Here is an 11,625-nt window from a genome sequence, read left to right as displayed (position 1 = left end):
CTAGCATTAATCACCCAACAATTAATGCTAATAACTTTGAAATCAAACCAGCAATGATCCAAACGATATAGTCAAACCTTCAATTTGAGTGTCAATAAATGAGGATCCAATCAACACATTAAGCAGTTTCTAACAATTTGTGATACTTTCAAGTATAATGGGTATCTGATGATGCTATTCATCTACGGTTATTCCCTTTTTATCTTACTGATGATGTTTTTATGTGGTTAGATTCGCAACCGATAGATTCCATCAACACTTGGGACGAGCTACTGAGAAAATTTTTGGCAAAGTAATTTTCCCCCTAGCAAGACCATGAAACTTTGTAAGGATATTATGAATTTTTGACAATTGGAAAGAGAGTCATTATATGAGACATGGGAGTGCTTAAAATAGATGCTACACAAGTGTCCATACCATGGTTTACAAGAATGGTTGCAACTTCAAGTCTCCTACAATGGACTTGACGAAAATTTATGCTCTAGTCTTGATGGAGCATCCATGGGAGCATTCATGTCAAAGACCTACGCCGAGGCCTGTCAACTTATCGAGGACATGGCGATGAATTCTTTCATGTAGCCCACTGAGCAATTCACATGTCGATCCAAACAAGCAACAGTGAATGTTGTTGGTAGCGAGGACAAGTATCAACAAGTCCTCAAAAAGCTTAAACAATTGGAGATGAGTGAAACCAAATTGCAAGTCTAAAACCAACCCAATCTAACACATATTAATGCAAGACACGACGACGAGAGAAACCATATAGAGTTTAATTATGTAAGGAATAGAGGATATAACCCTTACTCCAACACCTATAAATAGGGGTGGCGTGACCATCCTAACCTTAGGGGGGAATCGAGCGGGACCTTCAAATCAAGGTAACCAAAACCTCAACCCTTTCAAACCCAACGCACTATATCAACCTCTATTACTTTTTAGGGCACCTAAGATTAAGAGAGAAAACCCGCCTATAGTAGTGGCCCGTGTCACACCCCAAAATTGGGCCTAGGAGTTTCAAGGGTAAAATGAGAATTTTAGCTAATATGTGTTCAGAATTTCGTAGCATGGTAACTAGAAATGTCTTCATCTATGAACTTTAGGAAATTAAGTCAATTTTTGAAAATGAGTTTCAAAATACCTTTCATTTGTGTTGTCATCCCTTACATTCCCAGAGCCCTATTCATCAAATTTTAATTCCCAAACTCCATTATTTTGGTTTCTATTATCATCCAATCAATAAACCTCCATAGAACTTCAAGAAAAACACGAAAAACACCATTGGTTTTTTCATCTCTCAAGCTTGTGGGTTTTTCATATTTTCAACCAAACATCCAGTTTTCTCCCATCAAATGTGATGAATCATTTTCCTATTAGATTTTGATGTTATATAGTCTTTTAAATAGAGTTTTTACCCATTAAATTGAATGTTTTGAATAAAAGTAAAAAATTGGGTCGTTAATGGTGGATTTTGGGATTTTGAATAAAAACAAGGTTTCAAAGTGTTTTCCATTAGTTTTGATGTGATTATAAGGTTTTTAAAGATTCATTAAATTTTCATTAAAGAATTGCAATGTTTTAATGAATTTTCGTGAAAATTGTCATTGTATGTCGAAATTTTGAATCCATAAATCTGTATAGTTTTGAGTAGTTTGATGGTTGGGAATTGTTATTAGATGTATAATTAGAAGATTGGAATCGATTATAAGCAATGGGAATGAGTAAAGACTAAGATATTTGAGTTTCAATTTTTTTAGTCAAAATTTCAATTTCATGAGGAATATAGCTTGGGCATGCGTTTTTGGTTGGTTTAGGTGAGTCATTGGCTGCTAATTGATTGTGTATATTGTGTGGTTATTATGTTTGAAGCATCAAAACCGTTGGAGCCTTCTATGAGCAAGGCGAAAGGAATTAAAAAGCTAGTTTAAGCTTTCAGCAATTAAGCGAAAACGTGATCGGTGACTGTTTGGAATCACTGCTTGTAGACATAATTCATAGTGTTAATTGGGAGCTTAGGAGTAGCCTAAACTCCTACTCTAAGTTCTGAGTGTAAGCTTTCTTATATCCTTCGTTTAATTTGCAAAGTATGTGATTGTGTGATGTGGATTGAGTATTAAGTTGTGATAATGTGACATATGATATATATTGTGATAACTCTTGTGAACGTGTTAGTTGTGGGCATATTAAATAGTTAGTGATATAAATATGCATTGAAAGTGTGTAGAAAACGATAAGTACATATATGTTGAATTGTGGAATACAAATCACTATCATGTGCTTGTGAATGTTTTTCATTTTCAATACAAATCAGGTGCTTTCTTAAACTCTACACATCAATTCTTTTGTCATGTTCTCTCTTTATATCACTTCCATGTTCTTTATGAAAGCCATGAGTAACTAATCCTTCTACGGGGGATTAGCGAGTGGAGGTATAATCTATTAACCATTTTGTAGGGTTACTCAACAAATCAATTGTTTGGGAAAGGAAGAACTTAAAACCTTAGGCCTAACAACCCTAGGAAGCCATCATGGTGGGAATTAACCCAAAAGTTGTATGGCCTGCCTATGAACACCTTCACCCCAAGTTGGTCTGGACTGTAAGGTCAGAAGATAACTAGTCCTTGTCGACTTATTATTTGAGTGGAAGATCGAAAGATCCTGCTGGGATAGCGACTAGTTGATCAACAAAGAACACGAAGAAAAAATTGATGGGGACTATTGAAGTGAGCTAATCACCCAACACCAGATTTGATTTATTCTATTCTTTGATCTCTTGAATTTTATTATGTTATTTTATTTTTTTATTAATAAAAATCTTAAAAATTCCTTTTATTATCACTTTCGTACTATAACTGATTTGAGGTACTAATTAGATCTTTTAGTGTTTAGGTTAAAATTGATCTAGCACTCGCCTCCATTGATATGATCCTCGGAGTAGTCACTTACTCCGTTGTAACTTTATTACAACTGGACCTATATACTTGCAGATGCCGCCTCACTGGTATATCTTTTATTGAAGTATTCACACTCTGGACGTTAGTACATTCAGAGGCGGTCAAGTTGTTGGTGTGGTTGTTGGAGAGGCAACTTCACTAGTTTGATCTTAATTTTTTTCACTCCAAAAAGAATAAATTAGGTAATTTTTAGCTTATAGATACGATATTTAATTTATTTAACTCACTAACTTCACTATTACTTATAGGTTTTTTCTTAGGAAGACCTTAGTATACATCCATAATTAGAACTTCAGCTATCATAACTAAAGGAGACCGGTCAATAGGGTAATGGATGATTTCAAATATATGTGGCCAGACGAAGACTTAGATTCCTGTAACAGCCTATTTTTCAGTGGTGTCAGAAATAGTAGTTTCGTTACCACAAATCTGACAAGTTCGTATAATTGGTATTAAAATTATATGAGTTAATAGTAATTTTTACATTAGATTTTGATTTGATGATTTTAAACAATTGAATTAAAAGTTAGAGTAAGTGATTGGGTTCAAAAGTCAAATGGTTATTGAAAATGAGGTATTAGGACCTCGTTTCCGTAAGATAAAGTCGTAAATATTTTTATTAAATATTTATAGAGTCATATTATATGTGAATTAAAGTTTGGTCCGATAATTTTGATGATTTATTACTTAATTAAGGTAAAAGAATTAAATTGTAAAAGAGGCAAAAGTTAATCGTTATAGATTTGAAGTAGTAAAAGGACCAAAATGGTAATTAAAACATGGTCAAAAATTCCAAGCAATGCTGGATATGATTAAATCCACTAACTTTTGGGCTATTTGCTCTTTTAGACCTAATTAGTTTCGAATTAAATTGAAAATTTAGATTATTTAGTTGGAATTTAATAAAATTGAAGGACCAATTGTGCAATTAAACCCTCCTTGAATGGAAATTATACCATTAGAAAGGATAGTGGATGGTATTAGGCTTATAAATGTTGAAAATTATGAGTAATTAGAAAGGACAAAATAGTAAATTGGAAGCTAAATGAAATTTAATAAAGAAAACAAGTTAAAATTATTTTTTAACTTATAATCTTCTTCAATTAGAACCGAAAAACCTACAAGCCATGGGAGGAAGCTTTGGTCAACATTAGTCCTTCGATTTAGGAGGTAAACCTCGCTCTTTTGTAGTAATTTTTATATTTTTGAGCCCGTAATAGCTTAATCTAGCTAACTCGGGAATAAATTTGTAAAACTGTCAATATTATGGATTGTGCTATTGATGAATTTAAGTTGTTCTTGAAGCTTCACGATAAATTATTATGCTTGGTAGTTAAATAAGACTATTTTGTGAAGTAACTTTTGGTAATTTTAATGTTTAAGGACTAAAATGTTAAAGTGATAAAATTAGGAGGACTTAATGTGAAATAATATGTATGGGCTATAGAAAAATAAAGAATAATTCGGCTGAAATGATATTTGAATAAAAATGGTTAAATTGCATGTTTTGGGCTTAGGGATTGAATTGTATAAAAGTAAAATGTTTGGGGTAATTTTGTAAAAATGTTAAAAGGACTTAATTGCATAACATTTTATACCTGTTTGAACTGATTATTCACTTGAGAAATTGGCAGAACTATATGTCTCAGAAATTGTGAGATTATACTGTGTACCACTGTCGGTTATATCTAATCGTGATCAACAATTTACTTCTAGATTTTAGAGCAAATTACACAATGCTTTGGGCTCCAGGTCGAACTTTAGTACCGCTTTTCATCTGCAAACAGATGACAAGTCGGAGCGAATAATTCAAGTTTTGGAAGATATGTTGCGATGTTTTATTCTTGAGTCTGAATGTAACTGGGTAAAATATTTGTTGTTCATTGAATTTGCGTATAAAAATGGCCCCGTACGAGGCTTTCTACGGGCGTAAATGCAGAACTCTGATGTATTGGTCAGATATGAATGAATGAAAGTTAGTTGGGGTCGATTTAGTTCAAGAAATTGAAGAAACATTTTGAGCTATCTCAGATAATTTGAAAGTTGCATCCGGTTGCCATAAATCTTATGCTGACTTGAAATGTGAAGATATAAAATTTTCAATCAGTGAGAAAGTGTTCCTGAATGTCTCGCCTTGGAAGAAAGTATTACGTTTTGGTAGAAAATGAAAGCTCAGTCCCATGTTTATCAGGTTGTATGAAGTTTTACCTCCGGAAGAAAGTATTACGTTTGGCATTACCTCCGAAACTTGACAAAATTCATAATGTTTTTCATGTTTCAATCTTCGACACTATCGTTCTGATCCGTCGCATGTTTTAACTGTGGATGAAATTGAGTTACAGCCCAATTTAACTTATGATGAACAGGTGATAAAAATCTTAGCTCGGGAAATAAAAAAGTTGATAAAAAATATGTATTGTTATTTAAAGTCTTGTGGCATCGACATGGGACAAAAGAAGTGACGTGGGAAACAGAAGAAAACATGAAATCTCAATACCCAAACCTTTTCTTTGGTAAAATTTTCAAGGACAAAAATTCCTTTAAGGAGAGAGTTGTAATATCTTATTTCTCAGTGGTGTTGGAAATAGTAGTTCTGGGACCACAAGTCAGATATGAGAGGTCATTTTTATTAATTAAGTAATGTTTATAGATTTACATTAGGGTCGTATTAAAATTTGGTTAAGAAATTTTAACGTTTGAATAGTTAATTAGTAAAAAGGATTAAATTGTAAACGTTGAGAAAGTTAGTTTCCATTAGTAAATTGGGTTAAATAGCTTTAGAAATTTAACTTGATGGCCTTAAATGGTAATTAGACCATCATTATCTATGATGGACGGTAATGGGTATTAAGTTAGCTTTAATGAATGTTTTAGTAAAGGACAAAAAAGTAAATTAACAAATAAAACTTAAGTAAAATGATAAAATAATGCTATCATCTTCCTTAGTGCAATGTTTCATAGCTTGTATGTAAGTAATTTCTAACATGTTTCTTGTGATTTTTATATTTTTAGAATCATTATAACTAGGTCCAACTAACCCATAGCTTCACTTTTGAAACTATTAAAGATTTTTTATATTACCATTGATGAGTTCTTGATGTTCATGATGTTAAATAATAGATTTGAACTATTAGTTGTTGATTATGAGTATTTTATGCAGTGGTTTTTGTTAGTTTTTGAGTAAAGATTAAAATGATTAAATATTTAAAATTTCATGGAAATTGTGTAAATAGTGAATAATGGTGGACTTTCCTAGTTTAGAATGAAATTCAGTTAACCTTGTAAAATTATAACATTGGTTAATTTGGAAATTTTGAGTTTAGGGACTAAATTGTGATAAATGTAAAATGTTAAGGAAAATGTGCAATTAATGAAAAGTTAAGGGTCATGCATTAATTTGAGTGCGAAATATATTTGAATTTAATAGATTGTATTTATTTATTATTTTAGATCAAGATTTGAATCAAAAAGACAATAATCGTGGAAAAGGAAAAATTATGGAGTAGTCCCTACTGTGAAATCGGAAGTGGGTCGTAAGTAAGCTCATAGTATAAAAGAATTATATTATATAAAATTTAGTGTTTATGTTGTTTTGTGTTAGTTAATTTATTTTGAATATGAAATTGAAATGGTTATTGATGAGTATGTTTAAGTATTACATTGGTTGAGAAAATGGATGAATTCAAAAATGATGAAATCTTAAGGTGAACATATTGAAGTTATTGGTTATGTATAGTTATTATGGAAATGCACATATAGTGAGTGATAAATTTAGTAAATTGCCCAGTTGAACGTAGTAATCACTAGGATACGGTTGGCATGCCAATAGGGTTAGTATGCGTGCTTGTACGGGTTTGCACTTCGGTTCCTCTATTTGCACTTCGATGCCTCTGCATACACTTCGGTGTCTCTAATCGCACTATGGTGCCTCTACCTGCACATTCGTGCCTCTGTTCGCACTTCGATGCCTCTGTTATGCATCTTTGCTGCTTCTGGTGTGGTGTAGTTACCTATGTATGCGAACCAAGTTACTAGTTCATCAGGCCATGTGAATATTGAATTATAATCTATCTATGTGTTAATATGTATTACGTATTCATAAAATTGTTAAGTGAGAAATAAGTTATGAAATGCTTGGTTACATGTGTGAATTGTTAATTGGAATAAATGTGGTTTATGGAATGTACAAGTCCTTTGGGATGGAAGTCATTTGATATATATGAATATATGAAAGTAACTAATATGAATTGGTAAACTTGGATTTGGTGATCAGGATACTAAGTTGTCTCTTAAATTGTTTATTTTGGATTAAAGTAAGTTAATTTAATGTTAATGCTATGAACTTACTAAGCTTCTTTAGCTTACTTGTTCTTTTTATGTTATTTGTAGTTGTCAAATTGCGGACTGACTGAACGGATCGATTCGGGAGTTCACACTATCCAATTGACTTAGTAGCTTTTGTATTTCTTTTTGGGTTGTGGCATGTATATAGGCTCTTTGTTCTTCATATGTCAAATGTTGTGTTGTGATGTTATATCTAGTTGAATGGTTAATCTTGAATGTGAATATAAGTTAGCTTTTGGTTAGCTGAATCTTTAAGGTTAAGATTTGGTAATGGTGTTTTGTTTTGGTAAGCTTTTATGCATTTTTTTATTATGGCCAAAATGTTTGATGAATGGATGGTTAATGCTATGTGAAATTTGGATTAGATCATTTTAATCAGTGAACTTGGTTTGAGGTGCCTTTGAATGACATATTGGTTAGTTTTAGTATGGATAAAGCTTTTGGCATGAATTGAATTTGCTAAGATGAGATTTTTACCATTATTGAGATAACTATTGATACTTTGGCATTTGGTATCGATACTTAACCAAATAACAGTATTTGAATAAAACAGAATGCCAAAATGGTATCGATTTTCAGTTGAGTATCGATACTTTTTTAATAAAATCTCGATACCATCAACTAATTATTGATACCATGGTTTTAGAAAGAAAACATAATTGAATTTTGGTATCAATTTTTTTGAAAGGTATCGATTGGGAATCGATACCAACTACGGAATTTTATTTCTAAATTTTAACTCTTAATCATTTTGAGACTTAATCCTATTATATGTTGAGGTTCACAAATAGGTCTTCTAAGAGTTCTGGAATTAAATTATATATATTAGTTTACATGTTATTGATGTTTTAAATACTAGATTTTTGTGTATACTAAAGCGATTATCAATTGTCTAACTTTGTCGTAACATTGTTTACTTGAGCCCAGCAAATGATTCGGGTAAGGTGTGTTACAAGCTTAAAGTGCAAAAGAAAAAAAAGAAAAGAAAAATCCAAAAAGAAATTAGTACGAGTAGAAAAAGTCCTTGAACAGCGGAAAAAGAATTTGTGAGTGAGATGAACTGAAAAAGAAAGTCTCAAAGCCACAAAAGTAAGAAAAACTCGTTCATTTGTGCAAAGAAACTCGTAGGCTAGCTGTAGTTACTATATCATGTTACGATTTCCTATGTGGAGAAACAAGGAAGGTGAGAAAAGGAGAAATAGGGCGGTGAGCGGGTAAGGGTCACTAAGGGGGAAGAATATAGATCAATACAATGTGCCAAACTAATTTCGTGGTTGTAACTCTTTTGATGCTTATTGTTTTTGAATTTCATACCCGTCCTAAGCCTCAGAACGTTACAAACCTAAAAGTCCTATGTGACTTAAATATCCTTATGCATGAATGGACATTATATTAAACAATCGCATAAACAACTATTTTTATTCTGCTCAGATAATCAAATTACTTGTAGGATTTATTGATGGATCCCTACAAGTGAGACCCTTAATGTTTTTATACTTTGTAACATACTGAACTTGGATGTTTCTGGTCAAAAGTGGTAAGTCAATTATTCATCATGTCAAAGTTTTTAGTGAATATGAAACGTTTAGTCATGTGCTCCGTAGTTAATACTTGTATGATATTTGCTCAAGGGTTGTCTCTTTTATTTCTTGTTTTTGTTTGTGTTTCTTTAGGACAAACAATGACTTAAGTAGGTGGAGTTTGATCTGCTATAATTCGGTGTAGAAAATTTAAATAATTTTTTCATTTTAAGATCTTGAAAGCAAGCATTTCCATTAGATTTTACTTATGTTTCCGTAAGTTTTCATTAAAGATAATAAAATGTTCAAATTGAGTCTATTATTGACTTTAAGGGCCGAATGAGGCCTAAGGGTGAGCTAATGAACTTTGTAAGTGTGCAGGAGACCATTAGAAGGTGTAATAAATAGATGTTGGTCGCTATGTCGATACACAGAAAGACCAATGTCGCAACATAGAGAGCAGAAAGGAAAAAAACACAGGTTCTGACTCCTAAAAGGAGTATACTGACTCCTATGTCGCAACACAGGTCCTGGTGTGTCACGACATCGACTCTGGCTAGAATTAAACACGAGTTAGTAGGCATTTTCATCTGCACAATCAAACTTAAAGCTCGGGAATGTTAGCTAATCTAGCGTTAAGGACAATGGCCACCTAAAATCTATAAATAGGCTCATTTGTCACATGTTATAGACACCATTTACTTAGCCTAGAATTTTTCTCTTAGTTCAGTTTATATTTTCTTTCTTATTAGGTTTTAGGTTTATTGTTTGTTTGTTCTTTGTTTGATCCCAAGAGATCTGATTTGTTGAGACCGTCAAACTCTATGGATTCGATTTCATCTTTAATATAAATTAGGATTTTTCTTAAACTCTACACTTCAATTCATTTGTCATGTTCTCTCTTTACATCACTTTCATATTGTTTATAAAAGCCATGAGGAACTAATCCTTCTCTGGGGGATTAGCGAATGGAGGTATGATCTATTAACTATTTTGTAGGGTTACTCAATGGATTAATTGTTTGGGAAATGAATAACTTAAAAACTTAGGCCTGACAACCCTAGGAAGTCATCAAGGTGGGAATTAACCCAAAATTGGTATGTCTTATCAGTGAACACCTTCACCCGAAGCCGGTCTAGACTGTGAGGGCAGAAGGTAAGTAGTCCTTGTCGACTCGTTATTTAAGTGGAAGATCGGAAGGTCCTTCTGGGACAGCGACTAGTTGATCTACGAGGAACCAGAAGTGACAGTTGATGGGGATTACCAAAGCGAGGTAATCACCCATAAATAGATTTGATTTATTCTATTCTTTGATCTCTTAAATTTTATTTTTTTATGTTATTTTATTTTTTTACTAATAAAAATCTTTAAAACTCCTTTTATTTTCGCTTTCATACTATAACTAATTTAAAGTACTAACTAGATCCTTTAGTGTTGAAGTTAAAATTGATCAAGCACTCGCCTCCTTTGGGTATGATCCTCGGAGTACTCCCTCACTCCGTTGTAATTATATTACAACTGGATCTGTATACTTGCAGATATTGCCTCGCTGATATATCTTTTATTATATTTTTCACGCTCTGGACGGTAGTACGTCCGGAGGCCGTCACACTTTAACTTGTTGAACTAATAATGTTTGCATTAGGAATGAGTAAATTAGCTAGCTATCATTCCTGAGTTTCATGTAAAGAAATTCTCATACGAGGTTAATGTTTTAATGTTATGTAGCTTAATTGCCTAATTTAGTCCAAGGGTCATCTTTTTTATTGCATGTTCTGTGTGTTTGCTTGAGGACAAGTGATCTACCACAAATCGATGTGGCAAATTAGGTTTTTTTGACACACTTAAGGAGCCTTTTCTCGAGGAAAATAAAGTTTTTAGCATAGTTTTTTGTTATTTTCATATATTCGGATAATAAGTGAAAATGTCTCAATTTTGTCTAATTTTTTACTCAAATTGGCTGTTAGTGTCATTTGGAGGCCTAACGTGTGTTTGAGTTCTATAGGGATGTGTCAGAGGTAAAAAGTGAGCGAGAACGGTACCTACGGCAAGGGCATTGTGATATCCAACCCTTGGGATCACGACATTCTCGACAATATAAAAGAACAAGGGCTACCTTTAATGGTATCGCGATATCCCCTTGGGTATCATGATATCCAGCTCCCAAGGAAGACCTCAAGTTTCAACACTACTCAAGATGTCACGATATCCTCTTCTTAGTATCACGATATCACATTCATCAAGGGGACAAACTTGGACAAAAAGGGGAACCTTTGTCTACCCGGCCCACCAATCACACAAGGTCTATGTAGCAACATTTTAGGCATCAAAAAGTCATCATAATACACTTCAAAATAACCAAAAATTGCAGAAGAGGAGAGATACATACATTATCTTAGTTTAGGTTTAGTTTTATCTAGGTTTTCATTAGTTTTTCTCTGCACTTTTTCTAGGGTTTTTTATTTTTTTCTTTTTCTACCTTAGATTAGAGTTTATTTTTCTGCATTTACTTCTTGTTCTTGTTTTTTTTATATTAGTTAAGTTGGTTAACACTGTAGCTAAGGTTTATTTACATTTCTAGTCCTTGTACTTTGCTTTCAAGACTCTCTAAGCTTTAGTTTAATGTATTTTTATTTATTTTACTTTAAATCTATCAAAACTTGTTCCTTTTATGTTTCTTGCTTTAAATTTCTCTGTTAAATGCTTTTAGTTTCATGCTATTTAAGTTTTCTTGCATAAAAGTTTCAACTTTTATATTTTTCTCAAGCTTTAGTTTCATGGCCGCCTTGGTTTCCATTGCTATGTTTATT

The 11,625-nt window shown here is 32.6% G+C and overlaps 1 non-coding gene across 1 annotated transcript; it reads right to left on the bottom strand.

Moving 5' to 3' along the window:
- Positions 1-318: 318 nt before the first annotated feature.
- Positions 319-425, bottom strand: LOC121219709 (small nucleolar RNA R71). The gene has a single exon (XR_005916600.1). It is a non-coding gene; the product is annotated as a small nucleolar RNA R71 (small nucleolar RNA).
- Positions 426-11,625: the final 11,200 nt, after the last annotated feature.

Source organism: Gossypium hirsutum, chromosome D07 (genome assembly GCF_007990345.1).
Source record: "Gossypium hirsutum isolate 1008001.06 chromosome D07, Gossypium_hirsutum_v2.1, whole genome shotgun sequence".
NCBI lineage: Eukaryota > Viridiplantae > Streptophyta > Magnoliopsida > Malvales > Malvaceae > Gossypium > Gossypium hirsutum.
This window is presented reverse-complemented; position numbering and strand designations above follow the sequence as displayed.